The sequence below is a fragment of the Lepidochelys kempii genome, chromosome 2 (assembly GCF_965140265.1).
Source record: "Lepidochelys kempii isolate rLepKem1 chromosome 2, rLepKem1.hap2, whole genome shotgun sequence".
In the NCBI taxonomy this organism is placed as follows: domain Eukaryota; kingdom Metazoa; phylum Chordata; order Testudines; family Cheloniidae; genus Lepidochelys; species Lepidochelys kempii.
Genome location: NC_133257.1, coordinates 258009452 through 258019644, shown reverse-complemented (window position 1 = coordinate 258019644; position 10193 = coordinate 258009452). Strand labels below are relative to the sequence as shown.

General features: G+C 43.8%; 1 protein-coding gene across 3 annotated transcripts in view; it reads left to right on the top strand.

The window, feature by feature from the left end:
* OXSR1 (oxidative stress responsive kinase 1) overlaps positions 1 to 10193 on the top strand; it is a 117650-nt gene that overhangs the window by 65623 nt on the left and 41834 nt on the right. The window lies entirely within an intron of this gene.

Here is a 10193-nt window from a genome sequence, read left to right as displayed (position 1 = left end):
GTGGTGTTCTTAGTTGAAGCTGCTTGTACAATGATACAGAGCAATCATTTATCTAGAAAATATTCCACCTCTTCCAAATTGTCAGTCTTTTAGGGGAGAGTGCCGTGATGCCCAACTGAATGTTGTGAAGAAACAACACAGTTCCTGATACTCACACCAAATAAGGTGGCTTGGTCTCCTGACTTGGGGAGGGTGGCAAGAGGGAAGAGGAAAAACACAGTGAAGGAAATCGAAGAGACTTAATAGGTGCTTGCCAGATGAATGGGAGAAAGCAGAGTGGAAGTTGTGGGCATGCACACGTGTGAGGGAGCTAAAGAGACACTGTGAGGTTAACAATCCACTTTTTAATTTCCCTGCCTACATTACAGCTAACTTAAACTAAGTCCCAGCTGAAAAAATTGGTTTGTGGCTGAGAATAGTAGTCAAAGGTTGCACCTTTCTATGTCAATACAGCTGCAATAAATTGGACAAATACCTACTCTATTGGTGATGGCAGTAAACTTGCTCTGGTAGGGGGTAATGTGAGGTGGCTCTGGAAGTGTATTGGCAGAACTCTGTATACCAACTTGATTTCCTTGTAGCTGAGTAATGTGTTGACAGGTCTGCTGGCAGGTGGTGCAGCAAAACTGGATTCCAGTATTCTTATAATTGCCATGGAGACTGCTAAGTACTTCAGTTCATTATTTTAATATCAATAGTGTAACATTTTTTTTCAGCACTACAAATTTGTTTTAGTGAGTGTATTTGAAAAAAGACAAACCCAAAGGGAACTGAATAGCTCAAGGGATTGATAACACGATATGGAGCCTTTCATCTCTAATTGTCAGTTTGAAACCAGGCCAAGTTGGTGGTAGCTGAAAGCTGTTGCTATTTTGTGGCCATTCTGTAGCTTATGGGAAATGAGCTGGTATCATGCCAAAATCCAGTAGGAAAGTGTGCCTATATAGAAATCTACTGCGACTGCTGCACAGTCGGGCTCAAGAGACAGGTGTCTGAAGGGGAATGGAAACTCAAGTACCTTGCCACCTGCGAAGGCTGTTGTTCTAGCAACATTTGTTCTGTGGACAAACAGGTTGCTGGTAGCCAGTACTGTCAATATGGTGCCCTTCAAGGACTCTAAATTCACAGAAAACTGGATTGTCACACTTCTAATGAGATTTAGTCATCTTCTTTCTCAGTAAGAATGAGGGACAGCTCATTATAAGTCACTCATTTCTGTTTTATTTGAAAACTTTATCCAAAATGATGAGAATTTTTGTCTACAGCCTTAAGCAATCGTTGTAGGGAAGAACAGATCCCAAGCATTTTTTATCTGTGGAAGCAATAAACTTGCTTCACAGAGTGTCTAGCACAGTATCTGGCATAAGAGGGCACATGGCACTGTTGCATCAGTGTCTATGAGCAGGAACCAATTTAGATCAAATTGTGGTGACTTAGCAAACCAGTGCTCTGTCATGGTGGCAGCAATTTATACTTTATCACCTTGGAATTCATTTGCAAAAAGTGCCTAACCTGCATGGTCGCAAAGACAACCTTCAAATATGAACCATAGGTAAACCTGAAACAGTTTGCCTGAGGCTGCAAACAGCCAGAAACAGTAGTTCCTGTGAAGAGTGCCCTTATCCACTTCAAGGGAAGTGATGATCGCTCTGAAGGCTAATGATGATGACATTAATTGTCACTGCTGATAAAAGCATGTAAGGAAGAGGGATGATCCGATACCACTGTGTGTATGCAATTTGTAAAACCTAGAGAATCTATTCAATATAAATCTCACTTTGGTACTTCAGGCTCTGACCACTTTCAGCGCTGTTTACCTTTCCATTGTGATCCCTGACCTAAGTGTCACGTGCTTCACCGTTATTGTAAGTGCTGGATTTATCAAAGCATTTTATTTGTGTTTAGGAAATGAACTCTACACTGTTTTTTTTTTTTTTTTTTTTTTTGTTCTTCACTTCAGACCTTTGTCATGAGCCTGAGAGTGATGCTTTCAAGGAGATATGAAAGATCTTAATCTTACTGATTCTCCTTTCCTTTGTTCTTTTTAGTCATTTCTGTTGCTGGGAAATTTAAAAGCAAGAAAGCTTGTTTGAATTTCCTCCTCAGTACTTGGTAAATCAAGCTGCTTAGTAATGAATGGAGAAAAATATAGCATGAAATAATAACCAAGACAACTTTCACACTTGCTATGTGGGTTCAGCTCTGATTGTGGCTTGGAATTCAGGGATCTGTAGAAAGATTACTCTAACATATGAAGCTAGTGTTGTTTTTAGCAATTCTTGAGTTGTTAGAATTATCTGGGGTTGGGAGAGACCCTGAGTGGATCATCTCCATCCTCTACTTGCATCACAGCAACTGTTAGTTATTGCAGGTGAAATACACAATCACTTTTAGAAACGGAGGGATTGTTTACTTCAGGAATGTCATCACTGCCTTATTTAAGGCACGTTCTGATTTGTCAGCACTGCTACCCAATACAGAGGAGTCTTCCCACATCATTCTAGTCAATAAAGCGGTGGATTCAATAAGCAATCTTCTCATTTCCATTTACAGTGCAGCAAGTCTACAGTGAATCAACCACTTCAAAGACCATTTTAAGATGGATAATACCTATGTTTCGTCACAATGAAACAGATTTTCTCTCCTTAATGTAAGTTAGTTACTTAATTGGAGATCCCTTAAACCCAAAATCAATTAAAGTTCCTGAATTATTCCAGGCTAATATTCTTTCCAGGCTCTATATTTACTGGACTATAGGGTTTCCAGGATGGGGAAAATGGTGTTTGTATTTTTATTCCATCCATTACAGAATTCAGTTAAAGCATTAGAAATAGGCCACTTACGATATTTGTTTAGTAATATATACTTTAAATTTTGCAAGCCTGCAACAGAAATGGTTTTGGATAGAAGGAGTAAATGTATACTAGGCCACATTGTAGCCCCTCTTCTATTAAAAACAGAAATATTGTAATGCTTTATACGTACCAGAGAGAACATTTAGCAGTCAGTGAGTCTGATTGTTGTACCAGAGTGAGAAATGTAATGTGCAATGGAACCCTCGTAAGCCACACTGATTTAAGATCAGTGGCTCAAAGGATGACTGTTTCCATTTTAAAGGTCCCTTTACATGTGTAAACACCCAATTTAATTATAAATCAAGGGAACTTCCTTCCCCTCTCACTACTTTGGCCTAGCCTGAGAGCTACTTCCAGCTTTTGGGGAAGGAGGTTGAGAACTGGGAAGTGCCACCTCCGGCTTCTGTCCCTCAATTTTCACAGATAAACAGACATATGAGTTAGGAATGTGTTTTAAATGAGCGTATATAAGAACTGGAGCCCTGTAGTGTATATATCAGCATTGCCACATCGGCAAGGATATCCAGCCATTTACATAACCTAAATCTGACATTAGGTTTTGAAATGCAAACCAAGCTCAAACCTGGAATCTCTCATCTATTACTAGTGCCTGAGACTGGGCATTGCAAAATTATTTGGCTCCCTAGAGAGAAGAAGCAGACCTTGTGACTCCACAGTATGCCCTCTCATTGATTTATGTAACAGCTTGTAGCAGCTGTTAAAGGAGTTTTGTGCTCGCCCTCTATTGCAATTGCTATAGAGGAAATGAGATGAGGAAATCCAAGAATTCAGTGGATGAACACAGGAGAATTTCCCAGTCTATTTCTAGCTTCTGGACTGTGACATGGAAACTCAGCTTTCAGGAACACCTGGGCAGGGTGGCAGGGAGAGTATCAGTCAAGTTTTCATTTTAAGTAGCCTGATTATTCCAGTAGGGTGTGATGGTGGAAGCATGTTTCCCTCTCCCCTTCTCCTCTGTTTCTCGCCAAATGTCTATTATAGGTAAGGCTATGTTTTAGTCTCGGGTATTTTAAGTAAAAATCATGGATAGGTCATGGCCTGTAAACAAAAATTCATGGCCCGTGACCTGTACTCTATACCCCTGACTAAAACTTGGGTGCCCTGGGGCAGGGGGCGGCCCAGGGGCAAGGGGGTTGGCAGGCTCCCTACCCAGGTCCCGGAAGTGGCCGGCATGTGCCTGCAGCTCTTAGGTGGAGGTACAGCCAGGGGGTGTCTGCATGCTGCCCCCGCCCTGAGCACCCGCTCCGCAGCTCCCATTGGCCTGGAACCATGGCCGGTGGGAGCTTGTGGGGCAGTGCCTGCAGGTGAAGGCTGCACGCAGAGCCGCCCGGCCGTGTCTCTGCCTAGGAACGAAGGGAGGGACATGTTGCTGCTTCCGGGGAACCCTCCCCCATCCCCGAGGTAAGCGCTGCCCAGAACTCTCACCTCTTCCTGCACCCCAACTCCCTGCCTCAGCCCTGAGCCCCCTCCCACACACAATCTCCTGCTGCTGCTGGGGAGGGGTGTGGTGGCCCGACGCTTCCCCAGCAGCAGTCTGTGTGGCTGGCCCAGGCGCTGTCTGAGCTGCTCAGGCGGCCCCGAGCCAGCCGCACTAGCCACTGCAGAAGTCACAGAGGTCCTGGAAAGTCATGGAATCTGTGACTTCCATGACAGGCTTGCAGCCTTAATTATAGGTCTTCTGTCCTTGCATCACACACCACTTTTCACACTAATCTGTTATGCTTCACAATATCCCTGTGAGGTAACTTACCCTGTTTTATAGCTGGAGTACTAAGGATTTGTGACTTGCCCAAGGTCATACAGCTACCTGGTCTCAGAGCTGGGAATAGAAACCATGCTTCTGGGCTCCCAGTCCCTTGCATTAGCCACTAGCTAGTGGTGGCATGGAAGAAAAATTAAACTTTTAAAAGCGAGTAATAAGATTCTGTAGAAAACAGCAGGAATTGTAGCAAGATCCTGAACTGTAGAATTGCAACCTGTCTTTCCTCCCCCCATTGCCCCAGCTTTTTATATATCCTTTGAGACCAGGCAGTCATTCTAGTCTAGAATTCCTGATGTAGACACTACTAGACCATTCGGTGCATCACCTTCTATGCTTGACAGACACAGCAGCATTCACAGAGCGAATTATTATAATACAGTTTCTGCAACTTTTTTTTTCATTACATGAGCAATTCAGTATGTCTTATAGTGACTCAAATAATCCTGAGATGGTGTAGCCTGGCTTTTCGGGCATATTTTAGTTGGGCTAGAACTGATTCGCTTGGTACTTTTTCCCTTTTGTAGGTAGAAGTTTGAGACTAGAGATCCTTGTTAGGCGTAAGACGTGCTGGGGCAGCTGTTGGTACCTGATTTTGTACAAAGTACGAACAGCTGCTTTCCATTTTATTTTTTCAAATTTCCATAACCTCTGCCTATTCTATGTACTAAGGATAGATGGAAAAGTCTGTTGTGCTGGAAGTGTGTACTTAAAACATTTAATAAAAAGTCAACTGTGGCACTAACCTCACTCTCAGTGTAGTATGAGAAAAGACAATTGCACAACACAGCATGGATCCACTGAAAAGTGATACATTTCATCTAAAATAAGACTTAGTTTCATATTAATATCTTGTATGTCCTCTATTGGGATTAGAACCTGCTTTTGCAGGGAGGATGGGCTTGATTATTTCTTGTGATAGGTCTGATTCATCTCTACCTATTGTGGTCTGTGGGGGTAGGGAAGGGGCCAAGAAGCCAAGCATTTGATTGGCTTGTATAACTTGTTGTGCTGCAAGTGAAGAATCCTTTTTCCCCGTAGCTTTTCTGTTACATCACTATGTGTGTTTATAACACACTTTCTATGTATAAGCTCTTTAAGTGCTTGCACATGTCTATTCCACTGTAGGTGTGTGCACCCCGAGCTCAGTTGCCGGAAATTTTCCCCTCAGTGATACCCATTGGGATGTCTCCGGCACCCCCTGGTGCTGTGCCCTCATAGCGCTGGTATAAGGCGCCTAGCCGACCCTGCGCCCCCTCATTCCTTCTTACCGCCTATGACAGTTGCTGGGACAGCTTTCCTTGCTGCGGCAAGCTGTTCCCAGTGGTCTTTGTTTTCTTCGTTTCTTCATATTGTGTGTAGTGAGAGTGTAAATAGTTGTTAGTTTAGTTAATGCTTCTCTGTCAGCAGAGTTCCGTCTGTTTCCAGTGCTGAGGCATGCCTTGGTCACTGGGCTTCAAGCCCTGTGCCTCCGGCAACAAAGCTATGCCTTTGAGCGACCTGCATTTTTTTTTGTTTGATGTGCTTGGGTGAGGCTCACGTTGGGCATCGCTGTATAGCTGTGCTGCAAGTTTAAACCCCATATGAAGGAGGCCTGGGAGGCCAAGTTAAAGTTCCTCTTGATGAACGCAGCTCTCAGACCTTCCAGTCAGACTTGGCACATGGTATCTCAGCATCCGTGTGGAGTGCTCGTCCTGTCATACGGGGGCCCCTGCACCATTTGCCATCCCTGGTGCTGAGAAAGAAGCATCTGGCCAAGAGGAAGCGTTCCCCTACTCCGAAGGTTGCACCCTGCTCTGCATTCCATGCCTGGCTGAAGTCACGCTGCTTCTCTGCCTCAGCGTTGCAGGTGGCATCATTGCCTCTGGCCCGTTCGCAGATACCGTTGAGGCTGGTCCTAGATGAGCAGTAGACGCTGAAGGGACAGCGTGATGCCAGTGCTCTCGCAGAGCTGTCCACTGTGGAGGCGTTCGCTGCGGCCGGAGATCTGCGGGCGCTCTCGGTACTGTCGTCACCAGCAGTACCAGAGTCTGGCGTCGGTGCCATTGGACAGGATGAAGCAGGTAGCCTCTAACTGCTCTCCAGGTCCAGGCCCCATGGTACCATCCCTGGCCCACGTGCAAGTGTCTCTGCCCCAGCTCCGGTGGGAACCATACCTCCATGGTCCCTGGAGGAAGGCTCGTCGTCTGAGTCGAAGGTTGGGTCGTACTTCAGTCATCCGAGGAGTCACCCTTGCTATCCATCCAGTCAGCCCTACCCAGCTGTGGACCCAGGCAAAGGAGTATCATTGAGTGCTTGCCCCAGCAGTGGCTGGCCTATTCCTGTTCTTTCCCCTGTTTCACAACCACATGTTGCTCACTTAAGGTTTTGTAACTTCATTTACAGGTTTTTTCTTTCCAGGATAATGACCATACCTTGGGCTGAGTAACTCAGATAAATATTGAGGAATGTATTAACCCAGGGTATAGTTATTACCGTCTTATTAGGAAGTACCTTCAAATTCTTATACTTGGTAATAACCATCTTCTGGGCAAATAAACCACTCACTGTTCAGCTTGTGAGTTTATTCAACCTATGAGATGCTTATAAATGGGAAGCACTTTTAAGTTGTTTTTCATTTGTTTTCTTGTCACTAACGTTAAGGAAGCCTTAAAGTGTCACAGCTAAATACAAGGTGGAACAGATCGTTTAGCATAAACAAATTCATAACTTTGCTAGACACTAAAATAATGGACTGAGTAGACACACTGGATTTATGGCTTATTACAACAAATTAATCTCAGAAATTCCAGTGCTGCATGAAGGCCATGATATAATAGCTCTGAAGATGTTTCAGTGAGCTTCCTCTTTATGTACAGTGGTGAAGATGATGGAAAGGTTGGAACCTGCCTCTCTGGTACAGTAAAACCAAAATGGAAGCATGTCGAAATAATTGTTTGCCTCTGAACCATTTTGCTGCTATTGGGGTGGAGTGTATACCACACTATGAGTAATAGCCTTCTTAGAACATTTGTTATGGAGACGAAATGCCACATCAAACTGATATAGTTCTCAAATTTGACTTGCATTTTTGGCACTGACTATAGGTTGTTTACAGTTAAAACCCCCAGTAAAACCGGTCTTTTTTTCTTTTTTTGAGCTAGCAGAGAGCACTATTTTAATAGACATCTTAACAAGAACTTAGGGGATTCAAGGAATAGAAGGACTTTTCTGCTGATGTTTTTACTAGATGTATTCTAAATGCCTGCCTTAACTCTCTTGATGCCCCAGTATTATTCAACAACATACCCTGGCAAGGGTGGGGCAGTCTGGCATTCTCTGAGTCTGCATGGAGCTTGTTACCCAATTGTTTGTGTAAATGGAAATGTAACTGGTTTCTATATAACAGAGTGCATGACAGTTAACATTTCTCCGTTCGCTGACTCTGCTTTGTAAATGTCAGCCAAGTTTTAACTCTAGTACTTGATTGAATATACAGCAAATTCCACTTAGTGGGTTAGCCAGCTGTGATATACCGTAGCCATAGGGTGAATTATGAAAGGCTTTGTACCATTGCACAGGCCCATGATGGACCAGTCTTACCTTGAAAACTACTCTCATATACAGTGCTGGATTCTTAGTAAATTGAAAGAGCCATTCAGTACCAGTTCTTCCTGTATTAGGTGGGTCCAGCCACATAGAGAGGCAAGGACCCCAACAGCCACCCTCCATGCATGCCGTTCTGTTCTTCTCTAACACAACCCTCCCCTTCTCCCTCCTACCCATCCCCCACACCATTTTGAGCTGCAACTTGTAAATCAGTATGTCTTGGGGGAGACAAAGGGGCAGCCAGAAGAAAATGGCTTGGAGAACTTGCTGTAGGAAGTGACTTGTTCTGCCAGTTATCCAGAGGGCTTCACTGAGCAACCTCTGCATGGATAAGTGCCAGGATGGATTTCTAGAGCTGGTTTTGCATACATCTAGCACATATTTCTTGCTGAACAAAGACTATATCCGTAGCTAGCGAACTGGTGGCATTTGCAGTCCAGCCTTTAGCACCTTCTAAACTTTCCCAGCTACAGGTGCTGTTAGGGACAGAATCCTGGTGGAATCTATTCTCATATGAACCAAGAGGGCTTGCCTGTGACAGAATGCAGGAAAGGCTTCATTTCTTACTGCTTTAAAAACAGAAAAGAGTAAACAACTCTCTCAACTGCTAATTGTACTGGGATTTTAAATATTGTCCTCTTACTGCAATATTACAAGAAGGGATTGGGGGAGGAAATGACAGCTATATTTTTAATGTGGTTGTTAACCCATTGTTGTCCCCTCCCTCCCCTTGCCCAAAAGTGCTGTGATACTTTTTGGAATTAATGGAAGTGTATAAACGTTGGTTTGTAAAATGAGACCTTAAAATCTATAGCATATAGAAGCTGATCTGTTTGCAAGATACTGCTTTCTTGACTATGTTGTGTGGAGACTTAATTATAGGAAAAAGTACCTAAGTAATGCCCATCTTCACTATGAAAACTGGTTTCCTTTTTGATAATAGCTTTGGATGTGTGTGTATGCACACACAAACAAACTTAGATCTTTGACCTGGGTGAAATGAGTCGATGGTCTGTCTAGCTTGCAGTGGACAGTTGTCCTATTTATAAATGACACCCCCCTTATTGTTTGTTGTGTTGTAGTTGTGTTGGTCCTAGGATATTAGAGGGACAAGGTGGGTGAAGTAATCTTTTATTGGACCAACCTCTGTTGGTGAAAGAGATGAGTTTTCAAGGTGAAGAGTTAAGTATTTATGCTAAATAAGCTTTTGTTTAGCAGCGACACTCAGTACCTTTTCCAGACCTGAAGAAGAGCTCTGTGTAGTTTGAAAGCTTGTGTCTAAGCAACAGAAGTTGGTTCAATAAAAGATATGACCTCACCCAGCTTGTCTCTCTAGTCCCTTATTAGGGAGACAGGGTAGGTGAGAGGTAAGAGTCAATACGTTGTAAGAGACCATTCAAGGTGAAGTGGCTGGTTAGCACCTCTCCAGTCATAGTGGGAAGGGAAGTGTGTGTGTGTGTGTGGTGGGAGGAGACAGCTGGGGGTGGGTTGTTAGAGGGTTATAGATTGTTGTAATAAGCCATAAAGCCAGTGTGTCTACTCAGTCCATGATTTTAGTGTCTAGCAAAGTTATGGTTTTGTTTATGCTAAACAATCTGTTCCACCTTGTACTTAGCTGTGACTGAGTACCTTTCCCAGACCTAAAGAAGAGCTCTCCGTAGCTTGAAAGCTTCTCTCACCAGCAGAAGGTGGTCCAATAAAAGATATTACTTCACCCACCTTGTCTCTCTAATATCCTGAGGCCAGCACAGCTACACCACAATGCATGTAGCCCCCTTATGGGCAGTCTCAGCAGACACTGAAAATTGGATGGGTTCTCTCCATGGATTATTCAAGTCTGAGTTTAGTCACATAGTGGCAGATCTTTGTACTGTAGCAGCCTTGTGTTGTCCCTCCTCTGTAACTAGAACATTTGATTATCCAAGCCTGTGCATTCAGCAGCCTTTACAAGTAAGTAATTCATGTCCCAA